Here is a 21,365-nt window from a genome sequence, read left to right on the forward strand (position 1 = left end):
GGCTCTCATGCAGAGCATGATGTAGTTCCTGTGTGCACTCCTCACTTGCATAGTGCTTACAGTGACTTTCACTGCATAGTGCATGACACATTCAGCCTGGCAAATCCTTGGTGGCTTTTCTTCCTGTTGTCCTGAGGTGATTCAGTGGTCCCCCCAGTGTGACAGGTGACTGTACCCACAGATGTGTATAAGTTGAGTGGACCTGTGGTAAGAGTGTCCAAATGATGTGTACGGCCTCGTGGACATTGATGTGTGTGAATGTTCCTTGTCATGTGGGTGAGTGTCTATGTGAAGTCTTGCACCACAGCTGCATGGTGGAGGCAACATATCTACCCATCAGATGTGACAAGTAAGCCGTGCTTTGTGTCTGACTTGCAGAGCTAGCACGACACCTGTGACTCCCCACTGGCAAATGGCACATGTGCAGAGTGAGGGTTGTATCCGCTGTTGTCAATGACAGGCGAGTGATCTGTGCCTGGGTGTGTCTGTCTAGTCTGCTGAGGGTGCGTCAGTGGAGCGGGACATGTGACTTCTTGGCACGTGGTGGCCATCAGCCTGCTGTTGCATGTGCTGCACAGTGTGTGGCATGATCAGTGAGTGTGTTGCACCCCTCATGCCACCTGTTGACTTTCAATGCCATGTAGTGCATTGGCGCTTGTACACAGGGCTATTTCTTGTTGTGAATGAGGCAATTCATGTCAGCATCCTATGCCCTGTTCAACATTTCAAAGATGTTCTAATGTGTGTCTCTGGGACATGGAGCAGGTGTATTGATGTTGTGTCACTTTGTCATCCTGACAGGTAACTGCCTACGAAAGGGAGTGATCAGGAACAACGTCGTCAGGGCCGTGAGAACTGCGGGTGAGCGCAGTCGGCAGCTACCACAGGTCCGCAGGAGGTGGCAGTATATCTGGTCCTGGACCCGGCGGATTGCCCGGGTCCAGCTGGGGCTGGACCCTCCTCGCCCCCACAGCGGCCGCCGACGCCTGACCACCCACATGAGACGTGTCCTGGCGGTGGTCTTCCCTGACCTCGATAGGCTGTTACAGGACTGCAGCAAGGAGGGGGTAGGTACATGGCTTTTGGTCATGTTATGTGTCGCCTGCTTTTGAAAGTGCTCTTTCGCCTGAATACACTCCCAGAGTTGATATGTGCAGTGCATTTTCTGTTCCCCATTGTCACCTGGGGCTCTTTTTCATCCATTTCCCTCCTTGACATGTGTCCCCTGGTATGTGTGTAATCACATTTGCACATGGTCATCTAGGGTGCCAGTGAATCTAAGTGCACATAGCTTTCTGCATCATGTTGGAGGGTGGTCTGTGACTTGTGTTGGTACCTTGCCTGTGCCATGACCTGTTCACTATGTTGGGGGACCATATTTGTTGTCACTGATGATGATTCTCAACATAGGAGTGTGAGCTTTCAACTGAACCCCCTTGCAGCATGCATGACCAATGTTGTGGCCTCAGACATGATGTGCATGAGTGGGAGATATGCATAGTGCCATGACGGTTGAACATGGTACAGTCAGCTCATTCCAGGACCACGGAGCAGTGTGCCCACTATAGTCCCCTGAGACACCCTGGCCTCCTAATCATGTGTTTCATCCAACACTGTGCACATTCACTGTGGGTTCAGCATAGGTCTGCCTCTGTGGCATTGTTACCTGGCCTAGTTTGTATTTTTCAAATGTGTGCTACATGTGTCCACTGGACAGGGATACACCATTTTGCTTGTGCATACTCACACTGGGCAGTGCCTGTGTGGATATTCACAACAATCTGTTGATGGTTGTTTATCACAAATATGTGTTGCCAGCCCCACGAGGTGATGTTGTGTCAATGAAGCAAGTTTTCAAGCACACTTATTGTAACCCTGAATAAGAGGTGTCACTTCTTGATCTGTATTAGTCACATTGACTCAGGTATGGGGGGGGGGTGCGGGAGGGGCATACATGTGCAACCCTAATTTTTCATTGCCAGGTCTGACTTGTGTGTGAGAATTGGCTGTACAGAAAATCAACGTGCAGTGCCCCTGTGATGGTGGCCAGTGCTTAATGTTCGTGCTTTGCAGCCTGTGTCAGTTTTTTACAAACATGTATCGTGCTCATACATTTTTGGCATCTGTGTGTGGTTCAGATGCAACGTTGTTTTGACTTTGTGTGCTGACATCTGTGTGTACATTCTGGCTTGCCATGAGGGTGTACACAGTACAGATAGGCTTTTTTTCAAACCAATTGCAGGCCCATTAGCCTATGCATTGTCCTGGGTGTGGACATGTGTGCCACTCCAGATGACAGGCAGTAGGTCATATGTGTAGCCAACTGTGTAATCAGGTGACGGATAGCCATGTGACAAATGACATAATTCAAGTTGTTACTCTAAATAACTTGTATCTTGGCACTCACAGCACTTGTCAACAGTTCTTCATGTTTTAAATGTGGTAATTTGATGATTTGTGTTAAGAACAATGATGTGCCTGCATGAAATATATCTCCCGGGGAAGTGCACGCCAAATGGCATTTCCACTTTCATTGAACACACTGGCACCTTTTCAAAGAAGCCACTGTTAGAATTAATTGGTGTTGCAGATTCTCCATATACATGTTCCCATTGAGGTCTGGATTTTGTGAGACTCCTTTGTTGTTGGTGATACAAACTAACAAGTGTCAAGACATCAAGACCTCCGTGGGGACAGGTATATGTACTTTCTGCAACACCATTTATTTCTAACTGTGGCTTCTTAGAAAAGGTGTCAGCTTCTTCAATGACAGGGTAAATGTACTTTTGTATGCACTGCCTTGTGCGACATATTTCATCCAGGCACATGAGTGTTCTTTTCACGAGATGGCGAATTTCCACATTCAAAACATGTTGATTGTGTAAAGTATTGTGAGTCCCAAGGTAACCACATTTTTTTGGTTTGTGTTCCAAAGTACTTACAAGTCTCTGAGTGTGGTGACACCTTGAGTATTGAGGTGTGTTAGTTTACCTTGGCTGCACCACTACTTTTTCTTTCAGGGTAAACAAGAGGTGGCATGACTTCATTGTATTGCTGTGCTCACCGGTTCACAGACACTAGCTTCTCAGTGTATTTCTCAATCAAGTTGTGGCCTGGTGTGTTGTTTTTTTCATGGTGTCCAAGTGGCATAGTGGGTCTACCAACTGGGCAGTACAGGGCATACATATGTGCGGAGTAATGTAGCTGTTACTCATGATGCATTGCCGGATATGCACTGTGACCAATTGTTTTGTGCTCATGTGTCAGATGTATACAGGTGACTGATTTGGTTTCCTATCCTTGCCCACAGCATCATCAACCGAAAACGAGGGAGACACCTGCATGGACCTTGAGGAGGGACCCAGCGCCAGTGCCGCCAGTGCTGTGGAGTCAGCAGGAGCCAGTGGCACGGAGGGAGAGGGGAGTCAGTTGGAGGACCTGTCTGGAGGCGAGAGCAGCTATGACGCCGACGGGTCCGAGGCTGAACTCCCTGAGGAGGTGGAGGCTGCAACACCAACTGGCAGCATACCCACATCTGTCCCCGCCTCCTCCATTCCCATCTCCGCCCTCCCAGTTGCTCCCGTCCCTCCTGTCCGTGCAGCGTCCCACCGTGTCTCCTTCGTGCCAGGCACCGCACCCCCTGTCACCCCTGCTGCCCTCAGTGAGGAGTCTGTGGACATACTGCGGGAGTTGCAGGTTGGGCAGGCATCGATGCTGAATGTCCTCCATGACCACACTAGACTGCTCACACAGGTGGTGTCGTTCATGGAGGGCATGTCAGCAACGATGTCGGACCAACGCAGGATTCTGCGGTCCATGGACTCTTCACTGACGGCAGCAGTTACTGCCCTGCAGCGCTCCGTCCCCCCCCCTACCCCGGACTCATCCACACTGCCCTCTTGCATGCCTGCCCAACGCACACTCAGACAGTCATGGGCACGCACCCCAACAGACACATCCAGCACACCCACAAGTAAGGCACAGCACACACATCCTGGCACGCACACTCAGGGGGATGTAGCCACACCCACAGTGCATGGGGGAAGATGACAGACACGCAGCCACAGTCATAGTCCGCAGTCCTCACAACCCAGTTCCTCCAAAACCACTCCCCTTAGCTCCCCTGCCAAACTGTCACCCAAGGACATCTACATGGCTGGTCTGGCCCTCAGCCTCACTGTGACACCACCCCACAAGCGTGCGAGGAAGTCCCGGGGCAGGGGAGTTGTGTCCCCCCATGTCAACCCACTCCCCAAAGAGTGCTGCACCCCGTCCCTCGGCCACCACACCCTCCGTTGGCCCTGGGGTATCTTCCAGTGCAGGGGTTAGGATGGAGGCCCTAGCTGAAGTGTGCAGTGCCGTGTTCACCTCCACCTTTGGCGCTGCCCCACCCCCTGTGGTGGAGACGTCCACCCCTGCACCCACCACACCTACCCAACCCCCTCCTGTCCCTGCGGTGCCTGGTCCTACCACTGATGATGCCCCCCCCGGTCGACAAACCTTGAGGTTCGTTTGTGCAGGCAAGGTAGGGGTGGACGTGGTCCCCTACGTCCACCCTTGGACTCGAGAAATGGACTGGCCATTGGCCTTTGTACATAGTCTTATTAAGTTATTATTTTTCTGTGCTGAATAAAGCCTTTTCTTTTACTTTCAACACTATTGCATTTCAGGTACTTGATGTTAGTGATGTGGCTCATGAAGTTGGTGTTCTGGTAATGTGTTAGGGATCTGAGATATGTTTTTGTATGATGGTCATGAGGTGGACCATGGTATCTGTGTGCCATCACAATGTCTGTGCCAATAATAATTGGTAGTGTGTGTTCATTTCCTTTGGAGGCATTGTCCCAAGGAGTGTTCCTTCCTCTGTGGCACCTGACATCGTCCCTGCAAACAGTTGCACAATTGTTGTGCTGACCTGTGTCCACATTTCCTTTGTTGGTGACGGATCCCTTCAACAATGGCCATGCCTGCTCATCGATGTCTCCTGCTGAATCGTCTGTGCCATGCTTGCTAGTCACTATACTTGTGTTTTGGGTATGTAGGAATGGCATCAGGGACAAATTGTCCCTTTTCAGCACTATGCATGTGTGTAATCATGGCCTAACACAGAAATGGTACGTGTTATGCAGGGTATTTGGGCACCTGACTCACAATTGTGGGCATTGTATCTAGGGGCATTGAACCCTATTCCTTCCATGAGAGACAACATCTTGGTGGCTGGACCAGCACTTGGACATTCCTATCAGTCATGGGATGTGTGTGACAGTGTGTGTTCCCTTTGGCTATCTTAGTTTTGTATGCAGTTACATGACTATACAGTCTTGTGGCATGAAATCAGGGTGTGTATTGTGCTGCATCCACCATGGGTGGGTATGCATGTGTTATGTGTCCTCACACCCACATGTGGTGTGTCATGCAGTGTGTGAAAGACATCATCCTCCTGGGAGTGTGACATTGCTGGAAGTCCTCTGCACCCACCCCTCATATGTCTGGACACTGCTGGTAGTGATATGCACCCACCCCCCTATGTCTGGACACTGCTGGTAGTGATATGCACCCACCCCCATATGTCTGGACACTGCTGGTAGTGATATGCACCCACCCCTCATATGTCTGTCCACTGCTGGTAGTGATATGCACCCACCCCCATATGTCGACACTGCTGGTAGTGATATGCACCCACCCCCATATGTCTGGACACTGCTGGTAGTGATATGCACCCACCCCCATATGTCTGGACACTGCTGGGAGTCATATGCACCCACCCCCATATGTCTGGACACTGCTGGGAGTCATATGCACCCACCCCCATATGTCTGGACACTGATGGTAGTGATATGCACCCACCCCCATATGTCTGGACACTGCTGGTAGTGATATGCACCCACCCCCATATGTCTGGACACTGCTGGGAGTCATATGCACCCACCCCCATATGTCTGGACACTGCTGGTAGTGATATGCACCCACCCCCATATGTCTGGACACTGCTGGTAGTGATATGCACCCACCCCTCATATCTCTGTCCAATGCTGGGAGTCATATGCACCCACCCCTCAAATCTATGTCCACTGCTGTGAGTCTAATGCACCCACCCACGCACCCCCTTGGAACTGTACACTGCTGGCCTGGACCCCCACACACACCAATATGATGTTGACATGCTGGGCCAGTCCTCTAAGCCCACATTCATGGCATGTGTACGCCTTGTATCCAAAAAGTACTGATGCCGTAGGGGTACGTGTGGTACGGACCATACCCACGCATGAATGCGTGGGTACGGTCCATACCTGAGTTGTAATGGTGCCGTAGGGGTATGTGTGGTATGCACCATACCCACACATTCATGCATGGGTACGGTCCGTACCTGAGTTGTAATGGTGCCATAGATGCATCCCCCCCGGCCCCTGGGTGTTATTCTCACCTTCTGCGGTGTGTGCGTCGGGTGCGGTGCACCAGGTCGTAGGCCAAGAGGACCAGGATGACACTTACGATGGGGTTCATGGCGTGTACGTCGCGTACCGGGGCTCCGTTGCGTAGCGGTTCGTGTCGAACTCTGCTTTTCCGGCTGTGTTTGACTCCCGTAAAAAAAGGGCCGTACGGAGTGACGTAGGGACGAATCGTATTTGCTGGGCTGGAAACCGCTGCCTGAATACGTCCAGACGTCGCGTACAAGCTGTTCCGGATCAGAATCGTAGGTATTTTTTCCACGTACGGTCTTTTGTACGATTCGTACGGAAATTGGCTTTCTGTACGAATCGTACTTCCTAGGTTGTAGGGACAGTTTACCGGGTGCGAGTCATACGGAGAAAACGCTCCGTACGACGATTCGTAGGTCGTTTTTACAGGATCGGAATCGACCCCCAAATGTTATTTAATTCACTTCGCGTGGTGAGGAAACACTTTTTGAGACCTCAGAGTGAGTAAATTGGAAATTTCCATTCACTTTTAAACTTTTCACAAATCTTGTTCGTAGGACCACTGGAAGCATGAAAATCAATTTTAACATGCTCATTTTATCTCTAAAGTGATGATCCACGTAAAAATGTGAGATGTTTATCAAAAACGCAATGTTTCAAAATGGACGATTTTTTACCTTTCTGAAGCATGTCGTAAGGGGGGGTGTTATCTCTTTCATGAAAAATTGGGCATTTTTACTTGAACATTACATACCTCCAAATGTTATTTAATTCAGTTCCTGTGGTTAATAATCACTTTTTGAGACCTCCGAGTGAGTATATTGGCCTTTTTGATTCACTTTTACCCATTCCACAAATCTTACTTTTAGGGCCCCTGGAAGCATTAAAATCACTTTAAACAGCTCATTTTATCTCTAAAAGTAATTCTACACGTATAAATGTGAGATGCAGTTTAAAGACGTAATATTTTAAAACGGACCATTGTTTTTACATTCTGAAGCATGTCGTAAGGGTTGGTGTTATCTCTTTCGATTAAAATTGGGGGTTTTTGCTTGAACATTAAAGGGCTCGAAATGTTATTCAATTCACTTCCTGGGGTGGAGAAACCATTTTTAAGGCCTCAGAGTGAGTACATTGGCCATTCCACAAATCTTGTGTTTAGGACCACCGGAAGCATGAACAACACTTTTAACATGCTCATTTTATCTCTGAAAATGATTATCCACGTACAAATGTAGTTTAAAAATACAACATTTAAAAATAGACCCTTTTTTACCTTTTAGATGCATTCGTAATGGGGGGTGGTATCTCTTTGGTCAAAAATTGGGTGTTTTTGCTTGACCGTTAAAGGACTCCAAATGTTATTCAATTCCCTTTCCGGGGTTGAGAAAGACTTTTTGAGACCTCAGAGTGAGTAAATTGGCCATTTCATTCACTTTTACACATTCCACAACTCTTGCGTTTAGGGCTCCTGGAAGCATGAAAATCACATTAAACATGCTCATTTTATCTCTAAAAGTGATGATCCATATATAAATGTGAGATGTAGTTCAAAGATGCAACATTTGAAAACAGACCTTTTTTTTTACTTTCTGAAGCATGTCGTAAGGGGGGGGGTATTATCTATTTAGTAAAAAATCGTGTGTTTCTGCTTCAACATTAAAGGCTTGCAAATGTTATGTAATTCAATTACCGTGGTTGAGAAAGACTTTTTGAGACCTCAGAGTGAGTAAATTGGCCATTTTCATTCACTTTTACCCATTCCACAAACCTTGCATTTTGGGCCCCTTGAAGAATGAAAATCACTTTAAATATGCTAATTTTTATCTCTAAAAGTGATGATCCATGTACCAATGTGGGATGTTGTTCAAAGATGCAACATGTGAAAACGGACAATTTGTTATCTTTCTGAAGCATGTCGTAAGGGGGTGTTATCTCTTTTGTCAAAATCGGGCGTTTTTTCTTGAAAATTAAATGCCTCCAAATGTTATTAAATTCACTTCCTGTGGTGTAGAAACACTGTTGAGACCTTAGAGGGAGTACATTGGCCATTCTCATTCACTTTTACCCATTCCACAAATCTTGCGTTTAGCCTGGAAGAATGAAAATCACTTTTAACATGCTCATTTTATCTCTAAAAGTGATTCTCCACGTACAAATGTGAGATGCAGTTTAAAGACGCAACATTTGAAAACGGACCATTTTTTTACTTTCTTAAGCATGTCGAAAGGGTTGGTGTTCTGTCTTTCAACAAAAATCGGGGTTTTTTGCATGAACATTAAAGTCCTCCAAATGTTATTCAATTCACTTCCTGGGGTTGAGAAACCCTTTTAAGGCCTCAGAGTGAGTACATTGGCCATTTTCATTTACTTTTACCCATTCGACAAATCTTACATGTAGGACCCCTGGAAGAATGAAAATCACTTTTAACATGCTCGTTTTATCTTTAAAAGTGATGATCCACGTACAAATGTGAGATGCAGTTCAAAAATGTAACATTTAAAAATAAACCTTTTTTTAACTTTTAGAAGCATGTCCTAATTGGGGGGGGGGGGGGTGTTATCTCTTTGGTAAAAAATCAGGCAATTTTGCTTGACCATTAAAGTCCTCCAAATGTTATTTAATTCCCTTACCGGGGTGGAGAAACACTTTTTGAGACCTCAGAGTGACTAAATTGGCAATTTTCATTCACTTTTACATATTCGTCAAATCTTGCGTTTAGGACTCCTGGAAGCATGACAATCACATTAAACATGCTAATTTTATCTCTACAAGTGAGGATCCACTTACAAATATGAGATGTAGTTCAAAAATGCAACATTAGAAAATGGACCATTTTTTACCTTTCAGAAGCATGTCGTAAGGGGGGATGTTATCGCTTTTGTCAAAAATAGGACGTTTTTGCTTGAACATTAAATGCCTCCAAATGTTATTTAATTCACTTCCCGTGGTAAAGAAACACTTTTGAGACCTCAGAGTGAGTAAATTGGCCATTTTCATTCACTTTTACCCATTTCATATATTTTGCGTTCAGGGCCCTGTGACCAAAATTGCCATTTTTACAGACTTTTCTTCCTACTCAGAAGCTACTATTTTGACCAATTTCGGGCAGGAAAATTACTCTAAACACACCTGTTTTAGTTCCCAAAGTGACAATTCCCATGCAAAAGTAATTTACAGTCAAAAGATTAAACATTAAAAAATCACCATTACTTACCTTCTGGAGACAGTTCGACAGGTCCTGGGGACATAGTTTTTCTTCAGAAAATAGTTTTTTTGGACTGTACAAAAAACTATACAAAATGGCCATTGGATCATGCTTCATGTTGAATAACCACGTTTTAATTCCTCATAGTCACCCAAATTGCCATTTTACAGACTTTTCCTCCTACTAAGAAGCTTCTATTTTGACCAATTTCGGACAGTAAAATGACTCTAAACACAGTTATTTTAGTTTCAAAAGTGATAATTCACATGCAATAGTAATTTACAGTCAAAAGATTAAAGATTCAAAATTCACCATTACTGACCATCCGGAAAAAGTTCGACAGGTCTAGGGTCTTCGTTTTTCATCAAAAAATGTATTTATTGGACTATACAAAAAATTATTCAAGATGTCAATTTGATCGTGCCTCATGTTGAATAAGCTCTTTTTAAACCCTCACAGTGACCAAAATTGCCATTTTTATAGATGTTTCCTTCTACTCATCAGAAGCTTCAATTTTGAGTGATTTCGGGCAATAAAAAGGCTCTAACCACACTTAATTTAGTTCAAAAATTGATAATTCACATCCAACAGTCATTTACAGTCAAAAGATCAAACATTAAAAAATGACTATTAATGACCATCTTGAGGAAGTTCAACAGGTCCGGGGTCATCGTATTTCATCAGAAAATTGATTTTTTGGATGGTAATTTTTTTTTCTCAAAATGTCAATTTGTCGTGCCTCATGTTGAATAATCTATTTTTAAACCCTCACAGTGACCAAAATTGCCATTTTTACAGAGGTTTCCTCCTACTCAGAAACTTCAATTTTGACCAATTTCGGGCAAGAAAATGACTCTAAACACACTTAATTTAGTTTAAAAAAAATTATTCACATCCAACAGTCATTTACAGTCAAAAGATTAAACATTAAAAAATGACCATTACTGACCATTACGATAAAGTTCGCCAGGTCATCATATTTTTTATCAGAAAATAGATTTTTTGCACTGTACAAAAAATGATTAAAAATGTCAATTGGATCATGCCTTATGTTGAATATCCACTTTTTAAAGCCTCACAGTGACCACAATTGCCATTTTTACAGAGTTTTCCTCCTACTAAGAAGCCCCTATTTTGACCAATATCAGGCATTAAAATAGCTCTAAACACACTTATTTTAGTTCCAAACGTGATAATTCACACGCAATAGTCATTTACAGTCAATAAATTAAACATTAGAAGACCATCTGAAAAAAGTTCGACAGGTCACGGGTAATCATTTTTCATAAAAAAAATAGATTTTTTGGACTGTAGAAAAATTGATTCAAAATGCCATTTGGATTGTGTCTCATGTTTAATAACTACTCTTTAAAGCCTCAATGTGACCAAAATGTCCATTTTTACAGACTTTTTCTCCTACTCAGAAGCTTCTATTTCGATCAAATTCAGGCATTAAAATGTCTCTAAACACACTTATTTTAGTTCCAAAAGTGATAATTCATATGCAATAGTCATTTACAGTCCATAAATTAACCATTAAAAAATTACCATTTATGACCATCTGGAGAAAGTTCGACAGGTCACGGGTCATCGTTTTTCATCAGAAAATTTATTTTTTGGACTGTACAAAAATGGATTCAAAATGTCATTTGGATTGTGCCTCATGTTGAATATCTACTTTTTAAAGCCTCGATGTGACCAAAATTGCAGTTTTTACAGACTGTTTCTCCTACTCAGAAGCTTATATTTCGACCAATTTCAGGTATGAATATGACTCTAAACACACTTATTTTAGTTCCAAAAGTGAGAATTCACATGCAATAGTCATTTACAGTCAAAAAATTAAATGTTAAAAAAATGACCATTTCTGACCATCTGGAGAAAGTTCGACAGGTCACAGGTCATAATTTTGCATAAGCAAATTGATTTTTTTGGACTGTAGAAACATTGATTCAAAATGGCATTTGGATTGTGCCTTATGTTGAATAACTACTTTTTAAATCCTCAATGATACCAAAATTGCCATTTTAACAGACTTTTTCTCCAACTCAGAAGCATTTATTTAGACCAATTTCAGGCATTAAAATGACTCTAAAAACACACTTATTTTAGTTCCAAAAGTGATAATTCACATGCAATAGTCATTTACAGTCAAAAAATTTAAAGTTAAAAAAATTACCATTTCTGACCATCTGGAGAAAGTTTGACAGTTCACGGGTCATTGTTTTTCATCAGAAATTTGATTTTTTGGACTGTACAACAATTGATTCAAAATGTCATATGGATTGTGCCTCATGTTGAATAACTATTTTTTAAGGCCTCAATGTGACCAAAATTGCCATTTTTACTAACTTTTTCTCCTACTCAGAAGCTTCTATTTTGACCAATTTCAGGCATTAAAATGACTCTAAACACACTTATTTTAGTTCCAAACGTGATAATTCACACGCAATAGTCATTTACAGTGAATAAATGAAACATTAGAAGACCATCTGGAGAAAGTTCGACAGGTCACGGGTCATCATTTTTCATAAGAAAATTGATTTCTTGGACTGTAGAAAAATTGATTTAATATGTCATTTAGATTGTGTCTCATGTTGAATAACTACTTTTTAAAGCCTCAATGTGTTCAAAATTGCCAGTTTTACAGACTTTTTCTCCTACTCGGAAGTTTTTATTTTGACCAATTTCAGGCATTAAAATAAGTCTAAACACACCTTTTTTAGTTCCAAACGTGATAATTCATACGCAATAGTCATTTACAGTCAATAAATTAAACATTAGAAAATTACCATTTCTGACAATCTGGAGAAAGTTCGACAGGTCACGTGTCATTGTTTTTCATCAGAAAATTGATTTTTGGACTGTAGAAAAATTGATTTAAAATGTCATTTGAATTGTGCCTCATGTTGAATAACTTCTTTCTAAAGCCTCAATGTGACCAAAATTGCCATTTTTACAGACTTTTTCTCATACGCAGAAGCTTCTATTTAGACCAATTCAGGTACTAAAATGACTCTAAACACACTTATTTTAGTTCCAAAAGTGATAATTCACATGCAATCGGCATTTACAGTAAAAAACATTCAACGTTAAAAAATTACCATTTCTGACCATCTGGAGAAAGTTTGACAGGTCACGGGTCATCGTTTTTCATAAGAAAATTGATTTTTTTGGACTGTAGAAATATTGATTCAAAATGTCATTTGGATTGGGCCTCATGTTGAATAACTACTTTTTAAAGCCTCAATGTGTTCAAAATTGCCATTTTTACAGACTTTTTCTCTTATTCAGAAGTTTCTATTTTGACCAATTTCAGGCATTAAAATAACTCTAAACACACTTATTTTAGTTCCAAACGTGATAATTCACACGCAATAGTCATTTACAGTCAATAAATTAAACATTAGAAAATTACCATTTCTGACAATCTGGAGAAAGTTCGACAGGTCACGTGTCATCGTTTTTCATCAGAAAATTGATTTTTGGACTGTAGAAAAATTGATTTAAAATGTCATTTGGATTATGCCTCATGTTGAATATCTACTTTTTAAAGCCTCAATGTGACCAAAATTGCCATTTTTACAGACTTTTTCTCCTACTCGGAATCTTCTATTTCGACCAAATTCAGGCTTAAAATGACTCCAAACACACTTATTTTAATTCCAAAAGTGATAATTCACATGCAAAAGTGATTTACAGTCAAAAAATTAACCATTAAAAAATTACCATTTCTGACCATCTGGAGAAAGTTCGACAGGTCACGGGTCATCGTTTTTCATTAGAAAATTGATTTTTTGGACAGTAGAAAAATTGATTCAAAATGTCATTTGAATTGTGCCTCATGTTGAATAACTGCTTTTTAAAGCCTCAATGTGACCAAAATTGCCATTTTTACAGACTTTTTCTCCTACTCAGAAACATCTATTTCGATAAATTTCCAGCATTAGTATGAATCTAAACACCCTTATTTTAGTTCCAAAAGTGATAATTCACATGAAAATTCATTTACAGTCAATAAATTAAACATTAGAAAATTACCATTTCTGACCATCTAGAGAAAATTAGACAGGTCACGGATCATCATTTTTCATAAGAAAATTGATTTTTTGGACTGTAGAAAAATTGATTCAAAATGTCATTTGGATTGTGCCTCATGTTGAATAACTACTTTTTAAAGCCTCAATGTGTTCAAAATTGCCATTTTTACAGACTTTTTCTCTTATTCAGAAGTTTCTATTTTGACCAATATCAGGCATTAAAATAGCTCTAAACACACTTATTTTAGTTCCAAACGTGATAATTCACACGCAATAGTCATTTACAGTCAATAAATTAAACATTAGAAGACCATCTGAAAAAAGTTCGACAGGTCACGGGTAATCATTTTTCATAAAAAAAACTAGATTTTTTGGACTGTAGAAAAATTGATTCAAAATGCCATTTGTTGGATTGTGCCCCATGTTGAATAACTACTTTTTAAAGCCTCAATGTGACCAAAATTGCTATTTTTACAGACTTTTTCTCCTACACAGAAGCTTCTATTTAGACCAATTTCAGGCATTAAAATGACTCAAAACACACTTATTTTAGTTCCAAAAGTGATAATTCACATGCAATAGTCATTTACAGTCAAAAAATTAAACGTTAAAAAATTACCATTTCTGACCATCTGGAGAAAGTTTGACAGTTGACGGGGCATCGTTTTTCATCAGAAATTAGATTTTTTGGACTGTACAAAAGTTGATTCAAAATGTCATATGGATTGTGCCTCATGTTGAATAACTACTTTTTAAAGCCTCAATGTGACCAAAATTGCCATTTTTACAGACTTTTTCTCCTACTCAGAAGCTTCTATTTCGACCAATTTCAGGCATTAAAATTACTCTAAACACACTTATTGTAGTTCCAAAAGCGATAATTCACAATAGTTATTTACAGTCGAAAAACTTAAACATTAAAAAATCACCATTTCTGACCATCTGAAGAAAGTTCGACAGGTCATCATTTTTCTAAAGAAAATTGATTTTTTGGACTGTAGAAAAATTGATTCAAAATGTCATTTGGATTGTGCCTCATGTTAAATAACTACTTTGTAAAGCCTCAATGTGACCAAAATTGCCATTTTTACAGACTTTTTCTCCCACTCAGAAGTTTCTATTTTGACCAATTTCAGGCATTAAAATGACTCTAAACACTCTTATGTTAGTTCCAAAAGTGATAATTCACATGCAATAGTCATTTACAGTCAAAAAGTTAAACATTAAAAAAACTTACAATTTCTGACCATCTGGACAAAGTTCGACAGGTCACGGATCATCGTTTTTCATCAGAAAACTGATTTTTTGGACTGTAGAGAAATTGATTTAATATGTCTTTTAGATTGTGCCTCATATTGAATAACTACTTTTTAAAGCCTCAATGTGACCAAAATTGCCATATTTACAGACTTTTTCTCCTACTCAGAAGTTTCTATTTGGACCAATTTCTGGCATTAAAATTTCTCTAAACAAACTTACTTTAGTTCCAAAAGTGATAATTCACATGTAATAGTCATTTACAGTTAATATATTAAATATTACAAAATCACAATTTCTGTCTATCTGAAGAAAGTTCGACAGGTCACGGATCATCGTTTTTCATCAGAAAATTGATTTTTTTGGACTGTAGAAAAATGTATTCAAAATGTCATTGGGATTGTGCCTCATGTTGAATAACTACTTTTTGAAGCCTCAATGTGACCAAAATTGCCATTTTTACAGACTTTTTCTCCTACACAGAAGCTTCTATTTCGACCAAATTCAGGCATGAAAATGACTCTAAACACACTTATTTTAGTTGCAAAAGTGGTAATTCAAATGCAATAGTCATTTACAGTCAAAAAATTAAACGTTAAAAAACTTACCGTTTCTGACTATAAGGAGAAAGTTCGACAGATCACGGGTCATCATTTCCCATAAGAAATCTCAATTTTTGGACTGTAGAAAAATTGATTCAAAATGTCATTTGGATTGTGTCTCATGTTGAATAACTACTTTTTAAAGCCTCAATGTGATCAAAATTGCTATTTTTACAGACTTTTTCTCCTACACAGAAGCTTCTATTTTGACCAATTTCAGGCATTAAAATGACTCTAAACACACTTATTTTAGTTCCAAACGTGATAATTCACACGCAATAGTCATTTACAGTCAATAAATTAAACATTAGAAAATTACCATTTCTGACAATCTGGAGAAAGTTCGACAGGTCACGTGTCATCGTTTTTCATCAGAAAATTGATTTTTGGACTGTAGAAAAATTGATTTAAAATGTCATTTGGATTATGCCTCATGTTGAATATCTACTTTTTAAAGCCTCAATGTGACCAAAATTGCCATTTTTACAGACTTTTTCTCCTACTCGGAATATTCTATTTCGACCAAATTCAGGCTTAAAATGACTCCAAACACACTTATTTTAATTCCAAAAGTGATAATTCACATGCAATAGTGATTTACAGTCAAAAAATTAACCATTAAAAAATTACCATTTCTGACCATCTGGAGAAAGTTCGACAGGTCATGGGTCATCGTTTTTCATTAGAAAATTGATTTTTTGGACAGTAGAAAAATTGATTCAAAATGTCATTTGAATTGTGCCTCATGTTGAATAACTGCTTTTTAAAGCCTCAATGTGACCAAAATTGCCATTTTTACAGACTTTTTCTCCTACTCAGAAACATCTATTTCGACAAATTTCCGGCATTAGTATGAATCTAAACACCCTTATTTTAGTTCCAAAAGTGATAATTCACATGAAAAGTCATTTACAGTCAATAAATTAAACATTAGAAAATTACCATTTCTGACCATCTAGAGAAAATTAGACAGGTCACGGATCATCATTTTTCATAAGAAAATTGATTTTTTGGACTGTAGAAAAATTGATTCAAAATGTCACTTGGATTGTGCCTCATGTTGAATAACTACTTTTTAAAGCCTCAATGTGTTCAAAATTGCCATTTTTACAGACTTTTTCTCTTATTCAGAAGTTTCTATTTTGACCAATATCAGGCATTAAAATAGCTCTAAACACACTTATTTTAGTTCCAAACGTGATAATTCACACGCAATAGTCATTTACAGTCAATAAATTAAACATTAGAAGACCATCTGAAGAAAGTTCGACAGGTCACGGGTAATCATTTTTCATAAAAAAAATAGATTTTTTGGACTGTAGAAAAATTGATTCAAAATGCCATTTGTTGGATTGTGCCCCATGTTGAATAACTACTTTTTAAAGCCTCAATGTGACCAAAATTGCTATTTTTACAGACTTTTTCTCCTACACAGAAGCTTCTATTTAGACCAATTTCAGGCATTAAAATGACTCAAAACACACTTATTTTAGTTCCAAAAGTGATAATTCACATGCAATAGTCATTTACAGTCAAAAAATTAAACGTTAAAAAATTACCATTTCTGACCATCTGGAGAAAGTTTGACAGTTGACGGGGCATCGTTTTTCATCAGAAATTAGATTTTTTGGACTGTACAAAAGTTGATTAAAAATGTCATATGGATTGTGCCTCATGTTGAATAACTACTTTTTAAAGCCTCAATGTGACCAAAATTGCCATTTTTACAGACTTTTTCTCCTACTCAGAAGCTTCTATTTCGACCAATTTCAGGCATTAAAATGACTCTAAACACACTTATTGTAGTTCCAAAAGCGATAATTCACAATAGTTATTTACAGTCGAAAAATTTAAACATTAAAAAATCACCATTTCTGACCATCTGAAGAAAGTTCGACAGGTCATCATTTTTCTAAAGAAAATTGATTTTTTGGACTGTAGAAAAATTGATTCAAAATGTCATTTGGATTGTGCCTCATGTTAAATAACTACTTTGTAAAGCCTCAATGTGACCAAAATTGCCATTTTTACAGACTTTTTCTCCTACTCAGAAGTTTCTATTTTGACCAATTTCAGGCATTAAAATGACTCTAAACACTCTTATGTTAGTTCCAAAAGTGATAATTCACATGCAATAGTCATTTACAGTCAAAAAGTTAAACATTAAAAAAACTTACAATTTCTGACCATCTGGACAAAGTTCGACAGGTCACGGATCATCGTTTTTCATCAGAAAACTGATTTTTTGGACTGTAGAGAAATTGATTTAATATGTCTTTTAGATTGTGCCTCATGTTGAATAACTACTTTTTAAAGCCTCAATGTGACCAAAATTGCCATATTTACAGACTTTTTCTCCTACCCAGAAGTTTCTATTTGGACCAATTTCTGGCATTAAAATTTCTCTAAACAAACTTACTTTAGTTCCAAAAGTGATAATTCACATGCAATAGTCATTTACAGTTAATATATTAAATATTACAAAATCACAATTTCGGTCTATCTGAGGAAAGTTCGACAGGTCACGGATCATCGTTTTTCATCAGAAAATTGATTTTTTTGGACTGTAGAAAAATTGATTCAAAATGTCATTTGGATTGTGTCTCATGTTGAATAACTACTTTTTAAAGCCTCAATGTGATCAAAATTGCTATTTTTACAGACTTTTTCTCCTACACTGAAGCTTCTATTTTGACCAATTTCAGGCATTAAAATGACTCTAAACCCACGTATTTTTGTTCCAAAAGTGATAATTCACATGCAATAGTTATTTACAGTCAAAAAACGTTTACATTAAAAAACTTACCATTTCTGACCATCTGGAGAAAGTTCGATAGGTCATGTGTCATCGTTTTTCATCAGAAAATTGATTTTTTGGACTTGTAGAAAAATTGATTCAAAATGTCATGTGGATTGTGCCCCATGTTGAATAAGTACTTTTTAAAGCTTCAATGTGACCAAAATTGCCATTTTTACAGACGTTTTCTCCTACTCAGAAGCTTCTATTTAGACCAATTTTAGGCATTAAAATGACTATAAACACACTTATTTTAGTTCCAAAAGTGATAATTCACATGCAATAGTCATTTACAGTAAAAAAAATTAAACTTTAGAAAATTACCATTTCTGACCATCTGGAGAAAGTTGGACAGGTCACGGGTCATCATTTTTCATAAGAAAACACATTTTTTGGACTGTAGAAAAATTGATTCAAAATGTCATGCGGATTGTGCCTCATGTTGAATAACAACTTTTTAAAGCTTCAATGTGACCAAAATTGCCATTTTACAGACGTTTTCTCCTACTCAGAAGTTTCTATTTAGACCAATTTCAGGCACTAAAATGACTCTAAACACACTTACTTTAGTTCCAAAAGTGATAATTCACATGCAATAGTCATTTACAGTCAATAAATTAAACATTAGAAAATTACCATTTCTGACCATCTGGAGAAAGTTCGACAGGTCACGGATCATCATTATTCATAAGAAAATTGATTTTTTGGGCTGTAGAAAAATTTATTTAATATGTCATTTAGATTGTGTCTCATGTTGAATAACTACTTTTTAAAGCCTCAATGTGTTCAAAATTGCCATTTTTACAGACTTTTTCTCCTATTCAGAAGTTACAATTTTGACCAATTTCAGGCATTAAAATAACTCTAAACACACTTATTTTAGTTCCAAACGGGATAATGCATACGCAATAGTCATTTACAGTCAATAAATTAAACATTAGAAGACCATCTGAAGAAAGTTCGACAGGTCACGGGTCATCATTTTTCATAAGCAAATAGATTTTTTGAACTGTAGAAAAATTGATTCAAAATGTCATTTGGATTGTGCCTCATGTTGAATAACTACTTTTTAAAGCCTCAATGTGTTCAAAATTGCCATTTTTGCAGACTTTTCCTCCTATTCAGAAGTTTCTATTTTGACCAATTTCAGGCATTAAAATAACTCTAAACACACTTATTTCAGTTCCAAACGTGATAATTCATACGCAATAGTCATTTACAGTCAATAACTTAAACATTAGAAAGCTACCATTTCTGACCATCTAGAGAAAATTAGACAGGTCACGGATCATCATTTTTCATAAGAAAATTGATTTTTTGGACTGTAGAAAAATTGATTCAAAATGTCATCTGGATTGTGCCTCAAGTTGAATAACTACTTTTTAAACCCTCAATTTGACCAAAATTGCCATTTTTGCAGATGTTTTCTCCTACTCAGAAGCTTCTATTTAGACCAATTTCAGGCATTAAAATGACTCTAAACACTCTTACTTTAGTTCCAAAAGTGATAATTCACATGCAATAGTCATTTCCAGTCAATAAATTAAACATTAGAAAATTACCATTTCTGACCATCTGGAGAAAGTTCGACAGGTCACGGGTCATCATTTTTCATAAGAAAATTGATTTTTTGGACTGTAGAAAAATTGATTCAAAATGTCATTTGGATTGTGCCTCATGTTGAATAACTACTCTTTAAAGCTGCAATGTGTTCAAAATTGCCATTTTTACAGACTTTTTCTCCTATTCAGAAGTTTCTATTTTGACCAATTTCAGGCATTAAAATAACTCTAAACACACTTATTTTAGTTCCAAACGTGATAATTCATACGCAATTGTCATTTACAGTCAAAAAATTAAACATTAAAAAATTACCATTTCTGACCATCTGGAGAAAGTACGACACGTCACGGGTCATCATTTTTCATCAGAAAATTGATTTTTTTGGACTGTAAAAAAATTGATTCAAAATGTCATTTGGATTGTGCCTCATGTTGAATAACTACTTTAAACCCTCAATTTGACCAAAATTGCCATTTTTGCAGACGTTTTCTCCTACTCAGAAGCTTCTATTTAGACCAATTTCAGGCATTAAAATGACTCTAAACACACTTACTTTAGTTCCAAAAGTGATAATTCAGATGCAATAGTCATTTACAGTCAAAAAATGAAACATTAAAAAATTACCATTTCTGACCATCTGGAGAAAGTTCGACAGGTCACGGGTCATAATTTTTTATACGAAAATTGATTTTTTGGACTGTAGAAAAATTGATTCAAAATGTCATTTGGATTGTGCCTCATGTTGAATAACTACTTTTAAACCCTCAATTTGACCAAAATTGACATTTTTGCAGACGTTTTCTCCTACTCAAAGCTTCTATTTAGACCAATTTCAGGCATTAAAATGACTCTAAACACCCTTACTTTAGTTCCAAAACTGATAATTCACATGCAATAGTCATTTACAGTCAAAAAATGAAACATTAAAAAATTACCATTTCTGACCATCTGGAGAAAGTACGACACGTCACGGGTCATCATTTTTCATCAGAAAATTGATTTTTTGGACTGTAGAATAATTGATTCAAAATGTCATTTGGATGGTGCCTCATGTTGAATAAGTACTTATTAAAGCCTCAATGTGACGAAAATAACAATTTTTACAGACTTTTTCTCCTACTCAGAAGCTTCTATTTTGTCCAATTTCAGGCATTAAAATGACTCTAAACACACTTATTGTAGTTCCAAAAGTGATAATTCACATGCAAATGTCATTTACAGTCAATAAATTAAACATTAGAAAATTACCATTTCTGACCATCTGGAGAAAGTTCGACAGGTCACGGGTCATCATTTTTCATAAGAAAATTGATTTTTTGGGCTGTAGAAAAATTGATTTAATATTTCATTTAGATTGTGTCTCATGTTGAATAACTACTTTTTAAAGCCTCAATGTGTTCAAAATTGCCATTTTTACAGACTTTTTCTCCTATTCAGAAGTTTCTATTTTGACCAATTTCAGGCATTAAAATAACTCTA

The sequence above is a fragment of the Triturus cristatus genome, chromosome 1_2, assembly GCF_964204655.1.
Source record: "Triturus cristatus chromosome 1_2, aTriCri1.1, whole genome shotgun sequence".
NCBI classification, from domain to species: Eukaryota; Metazoa; Chordata; class Amphibia; order Caudata; family Salamandridae; genus Triturus; species Triturus cristatus.